General features: G+C 46.6%; 1 long non-coding RNA gene across 1 annotated transcript; it reads left to right on the top strand.

Moving 5' to 3' along the window:
* The first annotated feature begins 416 nt into the window (after positions 1-416).
* Positions 417-13892, top strand: LOC130877312 (uncharacterized). Its single transcript, XR_009057397.1, has 4 exons — positions 417-615; positions 751-895; positions 4002-4241; positions 13868-13892. It is a non-coding gene; the product is annotated as an uncharacterized LOC130877312 (long non-coding RNA).
* Positions 13893-18583: the final 4691 nt, after the last annotated feature.

Here is an 18583-nt window from a genome sequence, read left to right as displayed (position 1 = left end):
TTAAGGCCAGTATTGTATAAACTGGCAGAGTAGATAATTTTCCCTCATGGGAGTGTTTGACATGGTTTTAAGTTTAAATGCACCTTTTAAGGACAGTTTTTAGCTTACAGCAAAACTAACATGCCCTCCCATACCCATTCTTCCTCACGAATATTCGTCCCCAATATCATTTGCCACAGCCATCCTGTACCCTAAGCCTCTGCTTTGTCGCTGGGTTCACTGTCAGCTGTGTATACTCCATGGAAGTTGTTGGCTTGTTCCACCAGTCAGTGTCCTCCAGGGAGCACAGGCACAGCCTGGGTAAAGATTATGATGCTAAGTTGGTTCCAAATAACCAAATATAAAAGGGTATTTAAGATTGGGGAGAATCACAAAAGAAAGAGACATGAAGGAGAGAGGAGAGAAAGGACCAATTATTCACCCAGGCAAACCCCACTCCTGTCTCTGAAGCTCTGTGGAAGTTCATGGCAATTCTTGACTAAAATGTCCCTTCTCCATAGATGGGCAGCTCCCATCCTGCCACCGGCTCTGAACTTTGTTCATCCCAGAGCGATAACCCTTCCTTTGGCTCTTTCTTGTGTGGCTTTTCCCCTGCACACTTTCCAGGACCACATGGTGAGCCCCCCCAACCCACAGATTTAAGGGAAAGTATGGTTCTGAAATAGGAATCTCAAGAGAGAACTGGAATTGTTCTGTTAAGCCTTTTTCTAGCGCTTATAATGATTTATTTTATTTTGAGTTCTCCTACAGAGTTCTCATGAGAAAACAGAAGTCAACCCCCAACTTTGACAGGTGAAGCCCTCTGGGAGGCTGGCTGGTGTAGGAGCCAGGACAACACTGAGATGTCCTTCCAAACCAAGACCCGAACAGCTGAGGAGCTCCCGTTACCCACGAAGTGAGTGACACGGACAGTTCTTCTGCCAGTTGGAGGCAGAGACGAAGTCAGGCAAGGGAGGTGCTGTAGGCAAGGACAGAGGAGACAGGGCGGTGGGAGGTGGGGGTGATAAGCTGTGACCATCCAGAAATCAGGGAGAAGGCAGTGGAATGCCCTGGTCTCTGACTATATCCCTGTTATGCCCTGGGGAACAAGGGTGGTTCCCACTGTGAGTCTCGGGGGAGTTTTGGTGATTTATCAACTGAAATTATTGAGTCCCCTGAGATCATCAAGACACTCACAGAAAGGGACTGGACTGTTTGAAGGGAAGACATGCACACACATGCTAGAAAGTAGAGTCTAACCTAAAATTCTTTGATGCAGAATTTAAAACGTACCAAGTCTGCTCAAGCTGAATTAGAAATGCATGCCCACTTAACTGTTCTTATTTTATCTTGGTTTTGTTCCTTGGTGCATTTTTCCAAAATGACTGTGGTACTGTTTTTAAAAGTTATTCTTAATCACAAATTTTTAATTGGTTTGAAAAATTTCAAGAACAAGGTTTAATTTCTTATATTTTATTTATTTATTTATTTATTTATTTATTTATTTATTTATTTATTTTAGAGAAAGAGACCAAAGGATAAAGTCAAGGGGCTCACCTTGGCTAACTTGTAGGGTGGGTGCGGAATTGAAATGAGAGACGGGAGGCTGTCAACCTTTCTCACACTGCTTACTTGTCCCATGAATTCACATGACTGTGTGCATCATTATTTATTTATTTATTTATTTATTTATTTATTTATTTATTTATATTAGAGAAAGAGACCAAAGGATAAAGTCAAGGGGCTCGCCTTGGCTAACTTGTAGGGTGGGTGCGGAATTGAAATGAGAGATGGGAGGCTGTCAACCTTTCTCACACTGCTTACGTGTCCCATGAATTCACATGACTGTGTGCGTCGTCACATGTTTAAGCAAATTCAAGAAAAAAACGTTTTTGCAAAGCATCATATCTTGAAAAAACAAGGACGTTATATTAAATTAAACACTTTTTCAATCAACATATTCTACTTATGCAAATATTTTAGCTGAATATTACTTAACTCTTCTTTTTAAAATATTTATTTATTTATTTATTTATTTATTTATTATGAATAAAATATTCTGTCTGTGTGTCTGCCTGCAGGCCAGAAGAGGGCATCAGATCTCATTTCAGATGGTCGTGAGCCACCATGTGGTTGCTGGGAATTGAACTCAAGACCTTTGGAAGAGCAGGCAATGCTCTTAACGGCTGAGCCATCTCTCCATCCTATTACTTAACTCTTTAAAAGTTTTGTATCATGTGTGTGTCATGTGATGTGTATTTGTGGGCTGTGTGTATGATGTGTGTGGGGGGGGGCATGTACCCCACAGCTCATGCGTGGAAGTCGTCAGGTTTGAGAGCCAGAGCCTTCTCACCAGCCCTTACTCGATCAGCTCTTTAACGAATCCTTCCTGCTAAATGTACATGTTACATACAACAAAAGCCGAGTTCTGAACCTGTCTCCCTATATAAACAATGCAAGCCTTTCCCATCACAGTGGGGCTGCATATCTAACAGATTTATGTCCACAAATCAGACACTGAAACTAGAATTACAATCCCTTAAAGAAACCTTTGCTTTCCTCTAGAAAGACAACTTGACAGGAAAGGTAAATAAACAATTTAGTAAGTATTCATGACATACCAGTCAGATTTAATAAATGTTTTTACTTACTTCAAATTTTTAAGATGAATCACAATAATAAAAACTACAATTCTCCCTTGCTTTCCTCCCAATGACAGCAACTTTACCTTCAAGCTTTACCTTCATTCCTTTATTCTATGTATAAATGAAGAAGGGAATGCACAGCCTTGTGTTTTGTCCAGAAGGGAGGGTTTGAAGGATCCCAGGTCCTCTCATTTCACCAAAGAAATCTTCAATCCCTTCTTTCTTAAATTTAATGTGTATGCATTTGTGTGAGTGTGTGTGTGTGTGGTGTGTGGTGTGTGTGTGTGTTTGTGTATGTGTGTGTGTGGTGTGTGTTTGTGTGAGTATGTGTGTGTGTGTTTTTGTGAGTGTGTGTGTGGTGTGTGTGAGTGTGTGGTATGTGTGTGTTTGTGTGTGTTTGTGTGTGTGTGATGGTTATGCATGAGTCTCGGCAGAAATGCCATGGCACGGTATGTGTGACGATCAGAGATGAGCCAGCTCTCAGGAGTCTATTCTCTACTTCCGTCATGGGGCCCTGAGGATTGGACAGAGGTCGTCAGGCCTGTGTACCGAGGGCTTCTACCCACCAAGCCATCTCATCAGCCCTGCAATGCCTTTCGCATCTCTTCTCCCAAATTTGAGAGCCAGGAAACCCTTCCTCAAAACTCTAATTAAGGGTAATTTATTGGTCAGATCCCAAGGACCTTTCTCATCCTGAGACTGAGCTGAGGAGACAAGGGAATATATCTTTTCCCCCTGTTGTTTCAGAATATCACATGTCAATTTAGACTGTGTTTATAAAGAGAGCAAGATTAATTGTCTTATACAAAAAAAAAAAAGTCTCATTAAGCAGAGAGATGGATTGAAAATTCGGAATCCTTAAGAACCCAAAGAGCTAAAGGTGGCGTTTAATTTAAACTGTGCCCTCTGGCGTCGCTTTCCTAGCACTGCGCAGCATCACTTTCCTCCTACATCAGTTTCATCAGCGAATCCCAGCTGAGGACACAGCTTGAACGGTATCGCAAAGAGTCATTTTTAAAAACACGTTAGGGATGCAGAGCGGTGCATGTGGGCATGGAATACCATGAGGATTCCACGTGGAAGAGGGGATGTAGGAGCATAGCTTGGCTTAGACTGCTAGAAACCACTGTGCGCGCTAACTGTAGTGGTGTCCCTTTGGTTCTGTGGGTCCTTCCTTTGCCTTCCTAGAAAGTAGAAATGTGAGCTGGCTCAGGCATTACGAGCCCTGCCTTTGCCTTTCAATAACCTATGTAGATTCTCAAAACACTGCCGCACGGGCTCTTCTTCCAACCAGTCCTGCAAATGGCCCTCGGGGATGGGACCATGCTCTGGGTTTTGACCCCTTTCCGAAGTTCATTTAATGGTTTTGCTGTGCAGGTGGAACTGAAAGTCACTGGCCTAGATGGTGTCTGAGGATTCTCACAGGTGGAAGATGGTCTGACCTGTTCACAGAGACTATAAACAAGACTCGGTGACAGTGGAGGGGTGACCTTTTCAAGTGCAGTCAGAACAAGACTGATATTTGCCTGTTGGTCAGGTCAGCCTCATCACTGGTCTGAAAGCTTCCTGGGAGCAAAGATTACGTTTTGCCACCTCCTCCCATGCCATTGGTATAGAGTAAGTACTCAATGAAACGGTTCTTCCTTGCTATTTTAGAATGTGTTTCACTGGGACGCATAGCATTAATCGAGTGACCGAAATTTCGTTGGTGGTCACCAGACTCACAAGCGATTGATTTTTGTTACCAGAATTTGCTATTCATCTAAAAAGAAAGCATATCTGGGTCCAGAAAGCAGATCCAAGCTCAGTCCTAGAGCTCCTTTCCCTGGCAGATGAGGTCATAATGTCACGTGGCGCAGTCACCGGTTTTCTGTTAGCTCAGACCCGAGGCCTCCAACCTGAAGTAAAGAAAAGTAGCTTATGTGAGTTCACGGTTTAGAGGTTTTAGTCTAGGACTGGGGAGACCCATTGCTTTTGGGCCTCTGATGGGTATCCCATGGCATGAGCACGTGGCACAGCAAGACAACTCACCATGTGGCTGGGATGTTAAAAAAAAAAAGCTAGTGGAGGAGAAAGGGGCTGGCATACCCCCAGGGACTAGAAATCTTCCCACTGGGTCCCACATTTCCAAGGTTCTCCTACCTCCCAGGGGCTACTGTGCTGGACAGCAAGTCTTTACTCCATGGGCCTTGGGGGCCATTCCAAACCGTATCCCTGAGGGTGCACAGAACATAAGTTGAACATAAGTTAGATAGTGTTAGTGACCATTTTTATCAAGATCTGAAGTTCCATTGGCCATTTCCACATCTCGGACCCAGATCATGTGTCAGGAGACTGGACAACATGCTGGACCTCTGGAGATACATTGAAGTGTTCCCCTTCCCAATTCCTCTTCCCAACACTCACTGGAGCGACCACCAGACCTCTGTGTTTACTCTCCCCGTTTCCACAACACACAGTATCCCAAGTGTCAGATATTTTGCTGCTTGCTAATGGCACAAGGAGAGAAGCACGTTAATCCCCTGAGGAAGGTCACCCCAGAACACTCTGCAAGACGGCCTTGTCTGGAGAGCTGCCCGGTGCACAGCTAAGCCCTTCCTTCTTGCAGGCTTGCTTACGGAGGTGGCACCTGCTGACCTTGCGTGTTTAAGAGCCACCTATTTTGAGGGCTCTAGCGCTCTGCTCCCCACCTACAATTACCACAACTAAAAATACTTCTGAGAAGAGTCTTCAAGGGGGACTTGGCGCCTGGACTGTCCTCCTCCTATTTTGGTGCCATGTTTCAAGGCAGCACCCTAGCTGCTACGGAGCAGCCCATCACCAGTGAGATGGAGTATTTCACGGCGGATGGAAGCTCTGTGGTTATGTCTCCTTCCACCAGAAAGGGTAACCATAGGGGTTTTCCAGATAGTTTTTTCACTACTTAGCCACCATGTGCGGAAACAGCATCTTCCTAGATATCAGCCACCATGCATCTTTCTGATTGTAATGTTGGTTTCTCTCTCCCCCAGCTAATGTGGTCCTTCCGCCTCCAGCGGTGTGACTGAGGAGTTACTGAGAAAACTTCAGGTCATCCATGAAGGGACATAGACTAGAGGCAGGGAAACAGTTTTTACAGGACCTCATGCCTATATGGAATCTACTTTTAGGATCTACAAGAAGTTGTGACGCATGCCTTTAAGCCCAGCACTCAGGAGGCAGGTGCAGGAAGATCTGCATGAGTTTGAGGCCAACCTGGTCTACAGAGTGAGTTCCAGAACAGTCAAGGCTACATAGAGAAACCCTGTCTCAATAGACAAAACAAAACAACACCAAAACCTAGTCACAGTGGTTAAATCAGAGAGTGGGGTTGATGACCTGGTGTACAAAGGAGATAGGCTTCATTTTCAAGCCTTTGGTGCTATTTTAGACTGTTCCTTCATCCATAAAATAAGACAGCATCCCGTCATGGTCACATGACCTGTTGAGCCCCTTCTTTAAAAACCATTAAGTCTAACTAAATGGGGGGAAGGGGATGTCTTATTCTTTTTCTCTCTAATTCTTTGCTTTTCCTTCACTCCTGTTGGTGAGTTAGAAACCTTCCCTTTGCAGCATGGATAGAATAATGGAATAGAATTTCCCACACTATGAAATCTCCAGGCCCATGACTATAACCCTTGTGCATTGTGGAGTCGTTTCTAGTAGGGGATTTGTAAATTCTATCACACACCTCCCTGCCTCTCTCTACACATTTCCAATGGGGTTCACATACCTTAACGGGCACCTATTAAAAGTTCAGTAACGTTAGCGTATTCACAGAAATGTGCAACCGTCGATTGCTGCTTAAATTTAGAACAATTTAACACCCTCCAACAAAGCCCTCTCTGCTAGGTGGCACTTTCCAGGCTCCCCTCCCCTCCCCTTCTGTCATCCATTCATCAGACTTTTGTTTGTGGAGCTCTACCTGGTCTGGACATTCTCCATGGGTGGAATCATATGCCGTGTGGCCTTTTGTTCCTAAACAGTGTGGTCAGGGGTCCTTGCCTGCCTTGGGTGCCTTAGCTGCTTGGTGTTGAGGCGACTCTGCTCACCACAACCTCAGAAAGATGGGCCACTGTCTGCATCCCCATCACATTGCCTGGGATCTGTTGACAGGCCATCAAGTGACCTCTTGAATAAATCCTGTGATCCTAACATCTTTTTTTAACCAGAGTTTCTTCCCCCATACTGCATTTTTTTTTTTTTGCATGCTTGTCCTGTTAGGGCATAAACTACATCAAACCTGAGGCTCCCAATGTGATTCCACCATGGATTTCTTCCCTGTTTCTCTCTTTCTCCTAGGGTGATACACAGACAGAGATGCCCTCTTCTTCCTGCTGTCTTCAGTACCTGTGTCATTCGCTCATCTCAGTTCCACCTTAGCAGTGCATCCCCCTCCAAGGATGTTGCCATCGCTCTGATTTAATTGGCATTAAATCCTTTGATTCCCCATATCCCTCCTCTGCCATTTCTTAAAATAGTCTGTAGCACTCAAGTCAAGGATCCTATTGACCTCCCTGTCTCTGATGCTGCACCGTCCTGCAGGAACCCTTTCGCCTATTCTCCCGAAAGGGCACATATAATCAAAACGCTCTTAAATGAGAACCTGCAGGTCAGGTGGTCCATGCAGCCCTAAAGTCAATGGGGCATGCTGTTGCCAAGTCCAGGATCGTCTGAGTGCCTGCTAGGGAGAAGGGGTGTTTGATATCTTGACTGCCTGGAAAGTGAGTCCCTGTGGTTGCTTTATTTGTCTCTTGGGATGGGTTGAAGACAGAAGAGTTGGATTGGGGCCATCACCACAGTGCTGGGTTCTTGTCACAGCTCCTACAGGAAGCCTTGTGGTTTGAGTCGCCTTGGCAGGGAGAGGGCTCTAGGAAGGGAGCACGGACTGGGCAATGTGGATTTGAGATTTGGGAACAGTTCTCAAGAGAGATGTGAGGTCGTGTTCACCCTTGCTAAACACTTGGGTCATTATGAACCTGGAGATGTCACAGTGCTTCAGTCTCTCAGAGAAACCAAGCCCTTTGAAGGTTATGCCTTGGACTAGCAAAAGGATGTTGTGTAGAACAGGGCACAGGAGGCTCATGGGAACATTTCCTGAGGGACAAGATCTCCCATACTGAGCACGAGCCATTGGTGGAGACAAAGGGAAGGGTCATCAGGGCAGACCCAGCAGAAGTGCTGTGTGTTTTGACATTCACGGTGCTTGCAAGTGAGAAGAGAGCACAAGGAAGAGGCGTTATGGGACCTGAGAACAGAACCCACCTTGAAGATGCCACAGTGATCCCCGGTTGTAGATGGGAACCAGAAAAGCATTTAAACTCAGACTGGCAAACTAGCAGACAGGGCACTCCAGGCTCAAGAAAACCCAGGTGTTTAAAACCAAAGCAACCTCCTTAGCCAGTGTGCTTGGCCCAGGAGCGCATCTTTTCATCTGTGGCCCTGCGCTGCCCTCTGCTGGCACTCTCCAAAAGTGCAACTTAGTTTTAAAGGCTGCAGATGCCCTTAGTATTTAGCTTTCAGGACCAATTTTACTCACCTGCATGAACCAAGTCAGGCTGTGATGGAAGTAAAATGAACAGAAGTCAGCATATTTCATGCTTCTGTCTTGTCTGATCGTCAGATGATTCAGTCAGCCCTTGTGAACGTCTGTTTCTAACAGACAGGATTGTGTGGGACCTTTTTTTATCAGCACTGTGGCTGGATCCTAGGGTGGATACTGCAAGTATTCAGGTTACAGATGAAGAAATAGAGGCACGTAGAAAATGCCTCACCCTTAAGAAATACCTATCACAGTCAGTTCCCAGTGCCACAAACCTGTTGAGACGTAGCTTTGTGCTCCACTCCCACCCCAAGCAGAATGGACAAAAAAAGATTTTTAAAAAGGTTTTAAAGTTATGTGTTTAAATAAACACATTACTCTGTATGTTTTTGAAACCTGAGACGAAATTCTAGATGTGCTGTTAGCCTGGCATGCAGAGGGAGTAGGATACAGGCGTGAGAACGCACTTACCTCAAAAGGACACAGTCTCTGAGGAGGAAGCGGCTGTCTGGTGGGCTTGGAAGAGCCAGGAAGGCAGTTTTGTGCCGAGGGTAGATTTGAGCTCTTGTGGCCTGGTGAATACAATGGCCTACAGATGCGGAACATTTGAGGAGAGGTTTGGTCTGGGGTTCAGTGCAGGATCATACAAGAGAGTTAGGGGTGGCTGGAACTCCAGACTCCAGAGCTTCAACACCTACATATCAACCTGCTCTCTTCTTCCTGCAGCTGAAGGCAGTACCCTCTCTAGCCTGTAGGTGGCAGCTTAGGCTCAATAGAACCTCAGCTTGGTTTTGGTACCCACCTGCTGGGAATCGCTTTCAGCTGGAGATTTGTGAGTATTATAACCTACTAACCCATGGGCACTGTGCCTCAGAGACTCTAATTTAGTTGATCCTGTGTGTGACTGGAGCAATTCATTGTTGTCACTGGGTCTTTGTTTGCTTACTTGCTTTCTGAAGCAGGTACTTGCTGGGGTGCTTCTGCTAGTCTCTAAATCCTGGATTCAAGCAATCATCCTGCCTCAGCCTCCCAGGCAGCTGGGGGTAAGAGTGGATGCCATGGTGCCCAACCTGAATAGTAGAGCTTACAAAGCTCCCTAGATGGCTCTCCACTAAGATGGGGAGTGGCAGTGTGCACACAGGGCCTTCAGTTCCTGTGAGTTCGGTGGACGGCTTGTTTGATACCCTTTCACCTCTACCTCTGCAGTGGAGTCTGGGTCCACAGAAAAAAAAGAGAGTCATGAGCTGAAGTAGCCTGTGGAGGATGGAGAATACACTTCAGACAAGAGAGAGAGCGGGAGAGGTTCTTCTCAGACGGAGAGACAAGGGAGCCCTAAGGGAGCCTGTGCAGTGGTGAAAGGCATTTCACTCCCTGAAGAAAAGAATTTAGCTGTGTGAAGGGTGAAGGAGTGTTCCAGAAAGCAAGAAAACATGCCTCTTCTATGAACCAGCACTTTAATGTATTCTAGTGGAGGCACTGTGGGTTTGGGGGCATTGGGAGAGAACCTGGCCAGGCAGTGAAGTGGCAAGGGGTGACAGGGAAGAAGTGGGACAGCAAAAGTGGATTCCCAGGGACAGTGGGGTCTTCCTAGGTAGACATATATCCTGAGAGATGTTAGATACTGCCAGTGGTCAACTCTTCCCAAAAACTTCATGTAGCAAAATGGTGGCTGCCCTGAAATCCTCCCTAGCCCAGTGCCCTCACAAAGAGAAAGGGACATGCTCAACAGCAAGGGCATCTGTTGCCATAGTAACTCAAAACATCAGGAACAGGCCCACTGTCATGGCCCAAGCCTCCTTGGGCATACCCTTCAGTGGAGTCAAAAAGAAAAACTTAATACTCAAAACTCCATGATGAACAAAATTAAAATTTAGACAGAATCCCTATTGCCAGCTTTTCCTTTTACCTCAAATCGAATACCCAAGAGTACTGCCTGTCCTGGCATCTTCTGATAAATGCAGGCTGAGGTGGTGGGTAGCCTTTCACTGTCTACCCTTCTCTTTCTGGAGCCATCTACACAGACCTTGGCACCTGAGGAACTGTTATCACTTCTGATGTGGCCTCCCCATGGGAACTGTGTGCCTGGCGGATCAGTGGCGCCACCTAGTGGGAGAATCTAGCACCAAGCGGACAAAGATGAGGCCAGCACGTCAGAGCAGGTGTGGGAGGCAGTGCTTAGGGACATACACGGTGCCAGCTGATAAGGGGAGGATGGAAGACCGTGTGGACACACAGGTCAGGGGGTCAGGGTGTAGGTAGGCAGGGTGTTCTCAAAGTAGAAAAGTCTTGTGACCCAGTCTTGCCACCCCATCAGTGAAGTGAGAGGGACGATGGAGCCCATGTCTCTAACTTTCACAATCTTTGCTCCACCTCATTGGGACAGATTTGAAAAATCAAGTGCTTAGAGTCTTGGAAAATCCGGGGGTGGGGTAGGGGTCTCTGGGTAGGCATGCTAAAGGTGTTCTAGAAGCTGGGCCTGGCATCACAGTTCTATAATCCCAGCTGAGGCAGGAGAATGGAAAACACAAGGCCTGGTAAGCTACAGAGTGAATGCAAGGCCAGCCCGGGCATCCTTGTCAAAAAATAAAAGTGAAGACAGAGGGTGGGAATATCGCTACCTGTAAGGTACCTGTCTGGCATCTGGGAGGCCCCGGATATGATCCTCATGATTGAAGGCAGGAGTTGCTCCTAGAAACATGTCAGAATGTCCACTGGTGGCTGGGCAGGTGCGAGGAGACAGCCTGGGCACTATTTGAATTTCGGCAAGTGGAAAGTGAATCAATTTGTGGGGAAGCAAAGGCTGGCATTGCCTTCAGACCCAGGTGGGACCCAGGTTGAGTGTCCTTCTGAGGCGAGGGTGCTGGACCAGTAGGAAGAGAGGCCACCGAGTGTTTTGGCAGAACTGTGGCAGGTCACACAGGCCTGAGGAGGCCTCTGTTGATCTGCATAGACTCAGCTGTGACACCATTTGCCCTGGACACTGTATGTAGTTTCCAATTTACTGTGGTTCAATTTATTCTAGTGAGAAAACAAAATGTGTTAAGTAAAAATCATATTTGAAGATTCTGGTCCTTTTCTGAACTGTCAACATGACCTATGACCCTTTCCAGGCAGAGAGGCAGCAATGAGCCATAGTTCCCAGTGAGCTCCATTGCCATGAGGGAGGTGACTAGCCCTACAGTGTCCGAGGCAACCAAGCTAAAATATCTGCTGGATTGGGCTATTAAACACATGCTCAGCTTCTGTTGTTTTCAGTTTACAACGGGTGTGGTCTGTGTGCTCAAACAGCTAGTGAGCCATGTGCGTCTCATAGCATGGGATGTTTGTTTTCAATATTTCTATGTATTTGTTTGTTTGTTTTTTATTGTTTTTCAAGACAGGGTTTCTTTGCGCAGCCTTGGCTGTCCTGGGACTTGCTCTGTAGACCAGGTTGGCCTCAACTCACAGAGATTCACCTGCCTTTGCCTCCCCAAGTGCTAGGATTAATGGTGTGTACCACACCCCCCCCCAGCTTTTATTTATTTATTTATTGATGATTTTATACATGTTTACAATGTTTTGTATTTACCAAACCTGAGGCAGAAGGATGGAAAAGTCAGGGACTGTTCAGGGACACTGAGTTCAAGGCTAACCTGGGTAACTCAGTGAGACCTTTAAAAGATTAAAACAGAAACAGGTATAGCTTGTCTCCTTCCCACCTTCCGTCCTTTCCTTGTCTGTCCTTCCTTCTTTCTGTAACACACCGAGACCAGTTAGTGCCGTCTGGTGGAATACTGGCTGACCCTATTGGTTTGAGTAACTACAGCAGCCAGGAGTTCCCAGGGACAACACTGCCATGCCATATTCAGAAGCCAGACTTTCACCACGATCCTCTCCATTCTCCGGGCCTACGTTCTTCTCACCCTCTCTTCCATGATGGTTCCTTAGACTTTGGGGCTGGGGGTGCGGGGGGCTAACGTAGATGCCTCCATTTAGAGCTAAGTACTCAAAAATCATTTATTCTCAACATTTTGATCAGTAGCGAGTCTACAGTAACTGCTGCTCATTACAGGTGAAGTCTCTCTGGCCACGGTTGAGAATAACACTAATATACACATTGAAGAAGCAGTTCGACATTATGTCCAATCAGCAAAGCACCAGTAGTGGGGTTTCTCCCACTACAACCCTCTGAGCTATGGGCATTTGACTCAGTTTACAGTGCCTGGTCTCAAATCCGATCAGAAAGTGATCGGTTAGCCCCATAACCTTCATACTGCTTGCACCAGTGGGCATAGAGCTTTTGCCCAAAAGATCAGTATGACAGCATTCAGGGCTCCCTGATGGGCAATACTACTAGGAACTTTTCTCCCCCAAGGGCCTGCATGGCACCTCCTGGCCAGCAGGGAGGAAGTTGTCAGGGCAGGTCCAGTTTGAGTTCTCTATGTCCCACAGCCATAGTGTATTGTGTCTTCAGCAATAGAGTCTTGCCATACAGTAACGGTGGAAACCAAAATCTTCTGTTGTTTTAGTGGTGTCTGTGGCCTTCCTGACCAATAACTCCTAGAGAAATATTGCAAGCCTGGCACAGATTTTAATTTAATAACCCGTATTTTCTTGGGAAAGCTCTGTCCACCCATGCAGGCAGGGTATTTGTGTTCAAAGTCCTTTTTTTTTATTTTTTTTCATTTATTTTTTGCCACCATGTAGTGTGTTTCCATAATGGTTTTACATAAATCCTTAGTTTTTTTTTTAAGTTTTTATTTCATGTTCCCTGGCGATTTGCCTGTATATATGTCTATGGGTCTGTGTGAGGATGTCAGATCCCCAAGAAGAAGAGTTACAGACAGTTGTGAGCTACCATGTGGATGGGTCCTCTGGAAGAGCAGCCAGTGATCTCAACCGAGGAGCCACCCCTCCAGTCCATCCTTGAGATTTTACCAACCCACACCCTCTCCTCCTGTCCACAGTTCATCCTTACTTGAACCTTTAATCCCCAGTATTCCTCTCTCCTATTTTCATATTACAAGAGATTATGGGTCCCTCATTCCACCAGCCTTTAAAACCCTAAGGGTTTCAATGAAGTCATGAAATGTACTAAGAAGCTTGTCAAAATTGTTCTTATCATGTAGAGTAATGATTCAGAATAAAACTGTCTTTTTAATCTCCGGAGCTAGCTCAGGACGGCTTATGTCACAGAATTACTATTAATATTTTCTTACAAAATGTCAAGAACCACAAAAAATGTGCATTTCTTAGCTATGTTTCAGACAATGAAGCAAAGACAGTAGATTACTCAGGATTATGAGACAAGACAGACCCTGAAAGGAGGAAGCAAGGACACTAATGTCTTGCTCAGTCCCAAGCACTCAGGCCTGGGTCAGGGTTTGGAGGCTCAGTTTAGAGAACTATTCTCAAGACAGGCTATAAGAGACCTACAGAAGTCAATATCTCTTGTTGCTAGTACCCATCCCAGTTTCTGGGTAGCTAGGCTGGCTCTGCCCTCTGATCCCTCCCTAAAGAGCACAAAGGAGGTAGGTTTCTGCAAAGCACCCTAACAAAAAGGCTCCCTCCACTCACAGGGATGAGGTCACAGCGATTTTCCATAAGAGATTAGCCTTTATTCTGTAGTCTCGTAAAGACATGGGGCTGTATGCTTATGCTCCTGCTGACCAATATTAATAACATCAGATCTAATTCTTTGCAGCTATGGACCACATATCACATAGGAGATCCTGTTAATGTGGGGATGCTAAACCTGGGACTGGATGACCAAGTGACTGATTCACCTCTGCGCCCTGTCTGCCCTCTTTCCTGTGGGCTTCTGGGCATAGACTGTGATTGACAAGTACTTCGCTCCTCATCAGCTCAGAGGAGGGTCCGTGTATGAGAGTCCCAGATACCCATGAGTCATTACCTGTATGATGAGGCCTTCAAGGCCAATGAACCCTAGGAAAACGGGAAAGGGAGACCTGTATCTTTCTAGCTTAAAATGGGTCATCGAAAGACTGGATTGAGCCGCTGGGAATGTGCCAGGAAATCTTGGGTCCTCCCACCTGTTGCCCCGGGACAGAGATCCCAGGCCCAAAATAGGTGCAGCTGCTGTCGTCTCACCCAGGGCAGAGGCTGAGCCACATTTGTCTCTCTTCCCATTCTCCTGCCATCCCAGCTCTGAGGATTGAATTGTGGGTTCTTTCTCTCCTTCTTCTAGCTCGCTTCCCAAGGGATTCCGGCTCTGATTTCCCAATTCTGGGCAACAGTGGGCACTTGGTAAATGGCGAATGTGTGAAAGCACAGACCCGAAATGCCTGGTAGCTGAGCTTGTCGGGCTGGTCCCCTATCTGAGGTTCTCGCCCCAGGCCTCCTCTCTGATACTTGAGCTCGGCTTCAGGGGCCCCTTGTTTGAGAAGCCAACAAAATGGACTTCATGGTTAAGACTGTCTCAAAACCTGTAAAGATTCGCTTCTGAACGGTGTTGTCTCTTCCTTACTGATGAGGAAGTCGGAAGAGAGAGGCAGAAAGTGGGAGTAGAGAGAACGGGTTTTCCCAGAGGCCAACACATTCTCGCCACCATTCCCTTTGACTTTTCCTACTAAGAATGGGATTTGCCAAGGGCATTGTGCACCTGCTGTGTAGAAAGCCTCTTGCTTGCGGCTAAAGCCTTCCTTTCGGTCCTTATAAAATTCTGTAGGTGTGCGTGTGTTGGGGGGGTGGATTTCTTCTTGTCTTTGTCTTTACTTGGGTACTTATTTTCTGTGGCCTGTCAAGGTTCTGTCTTATTTGCCTTTGTACCACAGGGTTATACACCGGAAAACCCTCGTGCTGTGAAATATTCATTTAAAACGTGTTACGTTTGTTGATTAAATAAAATTAACCCGGGGTCAGGAGGCTGAGTCAGCAACTAGCTGACAGGAAGTGGTAGGGAGGAACCATGTGTAGCTAGGGTTCCTAAGTGGGGGCTGAGCAGAAGACACCCAGGTTTGGGGTGGGAGAAGACGCAAGCTGGGAGAGGAGGTGAGCTACTTGGTATCCAGCCTCTCTGAGCGAGCAGAATTTCACCTCAACCTTTGAATCCTCCTGAGTTCTATGGAGGGTTAGAGATCTAGATAGAGTTCCCTTTAGCAGCCATGATAGAGCTGCTTCCTGAGGGTACAGAATTCCCTCCTGGCTACAGTCAGTGTGGCCGGCCGAACCCTGCTGGTAGCTGCCAAGTTGCAACTGCCGGTTATGAGAGCTGTGGCTGAAGGGGCAGTTACTGAATTCAGTGAAAAGCTACACCCTAGAAGATAGAATTGCTTCATTGTCTTCATGCAAGTTGGATCTTCTCTTAGCAAGTCTGGTGTCGGGATCTTCTCTGATAGGACCCTGAGGGGGTCTAACCCTTGCTCACCTCACCCCAAAGTTTCCCCAAAGAGGACCTTGTCTCCGTTATTAGAACATGCCCTTCAGTGGGGGCTCCTTGCTCCTCCGGGTCATAGATAGTCTGACCATCTTGATTAAAAATAGCCAGTACCATCCTGGGCTTCTGGCCCCAGCGGCCTGCAGCAGAGAACACAAGAGCCTTTGGAATGTCTCAGCAGGGCTGGGGTAACCAGATCTCTGCTCCAATCCAGCAAGCACTCTCAGAGCCTCTGGGCCTCAGCTGTTTTTAGCAGTGGGATTAGAGGGAGGGATGCAGATAGGCCTGGGTGTTCTGGGAGACTTGCTCCCACCCCCCTCATAGTCTGAACTACATTTACTTAATTAAAACTCAGCTGTTGGAGTGACCCAGGCATGGAAAAGTGAAAAGCTACCCTCACCAGCTGCCAGCGGCTGCAAGCGACCCCCGTCTCCCCACATAAGGACATGTTACTCCTATTAGAAACTGGTCCCTTGGTTCCTTAAGAGGGGGCCATCTGTCAATCATAAATCAAGCTTATGGCCACTCCAAATAAAGAAGTCTGCCGTCCCAGCTGGCAATCCCTTTAGACTTGACACTCCTTTTAAAAATCCTATTCTTGAACAGATATTTCTTTTCTCATTAAAGAAAATACAAAAGGTAATAAAAAATAGAAGAAATGTACTGCTCAGAGATTTGCCACTCAATAAAGAACTCAGCAAGTCAGAAGTTTCTGAATCATTTGAGGATTCCAGGGAGAAAAAAAATCAATCAATTCTTTACCTAGCTACCAGGAAACAATAATAAAGAGAAAAGTGGAGTTGTTCAAGAAATGGAAAGTAATTAGGGACAGCCCTTACAGTTTGGAGAAAATGGGATTCCACCTGAGACAAAAAGCTGGCAGGGGCAGTGCCCTCAACCTCTTCGTCATGATCCGGGGCTCTTGCAGAGGCAGCTCAGATGCCACACAGAAGCTAGTGGCCATCATGTCCCAAGGAGTGACCCAATGGTCTGAGTGAGGGAGAGTCCCAAAGATGGGGTGCAGCATGCCGCTGACCTGCAGAAGGTTGACGATGCAGAAACTGGAATCCGAAAAAAGCCAGCACATTTCTGGTCTGTCAGCCCCTCCTCCTTGCGGTGCTTCACCTGAGGGTGGGGCTGCTGCTCCCCGGGCAGGCTCTGCAGGGGATAAAAGTGGCCTTGGAATCTAAAGATGATTGCAGCTCTGCTATTTTGACCTTGGTTACCAAGCGTCTTCTCTTCTTCTCCTGAAGTAAGCAGGAATAACAAGGCCCATCTCGTCACCGTTTAATCTTTCCACTGTGATGTGAGAAAGTGTCTGCAGTTTGTGCGGTGGGAATTCGGTCATGGTGGCTGAGCTCAACCTGGTCTCCCTTGCCAGGGCAGGCCGCCCCGTCAGCCTCGTGTGGCATGGCTGCTCTTCCTTTGTAAAGAGACTTCTCCCGTGTTTCTCTGTTCACTAACAGGGATGATGTCTTCTGTAACCGAGGGCACCCTTTGCTTCGCGGAATAAGGAAACTGATCAAATTCATGATAGTCGTAACTCTCAGAAAATAATCTTTTTTTCTATCTATATCCTTCACAAAATCACTGTCCAGCACCAGGGTGGCTTCCAGAAGCAAACTGTGCTTTTGTATGAAATGCCACATTTCACTGGTGAGTGGACAAGGAAGATCCCACAACCTCAGAGACTATCAGAAGTGTGATGTGTGTGTGTGTGTGTGTGTGTGTGTGTGTACGTGCGCGCACATGCGCATGTGGCTCCATCCTGCATCCGACACATCAGGAGCGTCTCCTGTGAATCCTTAAGTACTGTCAGCACGTTGATTTCGAGCAAAGCTTGCTCACTCTCCCTTCCTTTCTCATCTACAAATGTTGCAACATGAACCTGTAAAAAATAAGGACTGGTTCTGAAACAGAATCACAGTGGCACACCCTCCCCTAAAAATGCAGGGGAATAGTTATTATTCAGGGTGTGTCTCTCTGTTTTAACTCATTTGCATACTATTCCAGTCATAACAGCTTCTTGGGTGAGCCAGATGGCTCAGTAGATAAAGGCACTTACTACCGACCTTGATGGCCTGAGTTCAGTCCCCAAGGCCCACATAGTGGAAGAGAACCAACTCCCACAGGTTGTCTTCTGACCTCCACATAGAGGCTTTAGGTACACACAGTCACATACATATGCATGTATGTGCATACGTACATGCACACATACACACAAAAAAAATTTAATAGAGCATAATTAATGTCAATTTTTTAAAAAACATCCTTACAGTGCAATTGGCTTATAGGCCTGTTAAATCTTACTTATGCACAGGACCCCTTACTATTCTGTAATTTTATACGCACTGTATTTATTTTTTAAGCCCTATCTATTATTTGCTCAGATGAGCTCCCCATATTGTGGACTTACTGGTTGCGTCTTTTATCCTTGAATTCCCTGAACTGGTAGCGATCCCATCTAGAGGTCTGATCAGACCCAGTGGAGACTGTGGCTGTGGAATCTTTGAGAGCAACAGTGTGCACACCCTTGTCTGGGGAGGCAGCAGATGTCTGGCAGCCTCATCTCTTCCTACTTCCGGTAGCAATTCATGAAGGGCTCCTACTTTGTATGAAAACTGTGACAGCCCAGGTCTCTCATTTTTTTCTTTCCGCAATCACTACCTGGAATACCTGGGAACAGGGCTTCCTTTGCCTTCTCCACTGCTGCTTCCCACGGAAGACAGCACGCAGCAGCCCTTCCTAACTTCTGGGAGGAGCAGAGGGACCATTGTTCTTCTGGCCCCGCCTCAGGTTAGGCCATGAAAAAGGTCTTTTCTCAGTGCAGTGATTTTCTTAGTCACAGCTGCCTAAGAAGGCACGCCACTTTCCAGCCCTGGTGTCACCAGGAAATATTGAAGGCAAATCAGTGCCACGTGTTTTCAGAGACAAAATGATTGGGAATCACCAAAAAGACAAGCCCAGGCAGAGTCATGCCCCCCTGACTTCTGTAGCCTCAAACCCAAGTGTTGACTTGACCCC

This window comes from Chionomys nivalis, chromosome 7, assembly GCF_950005125.1.
Source record: "Chionomys nivalis chromosome 7, mChiNiv1.1, whole genome shotgun sequence".
Lineage (NCBI taxonomy): Eukaryota > Metazoa > Chordata > Mammalia > Rodentia > Cricetidae > Chionomys > Chionomys nivalis.
This window is presented reverse-complemented; position numbering and strand designations above follow the sequence as displayed.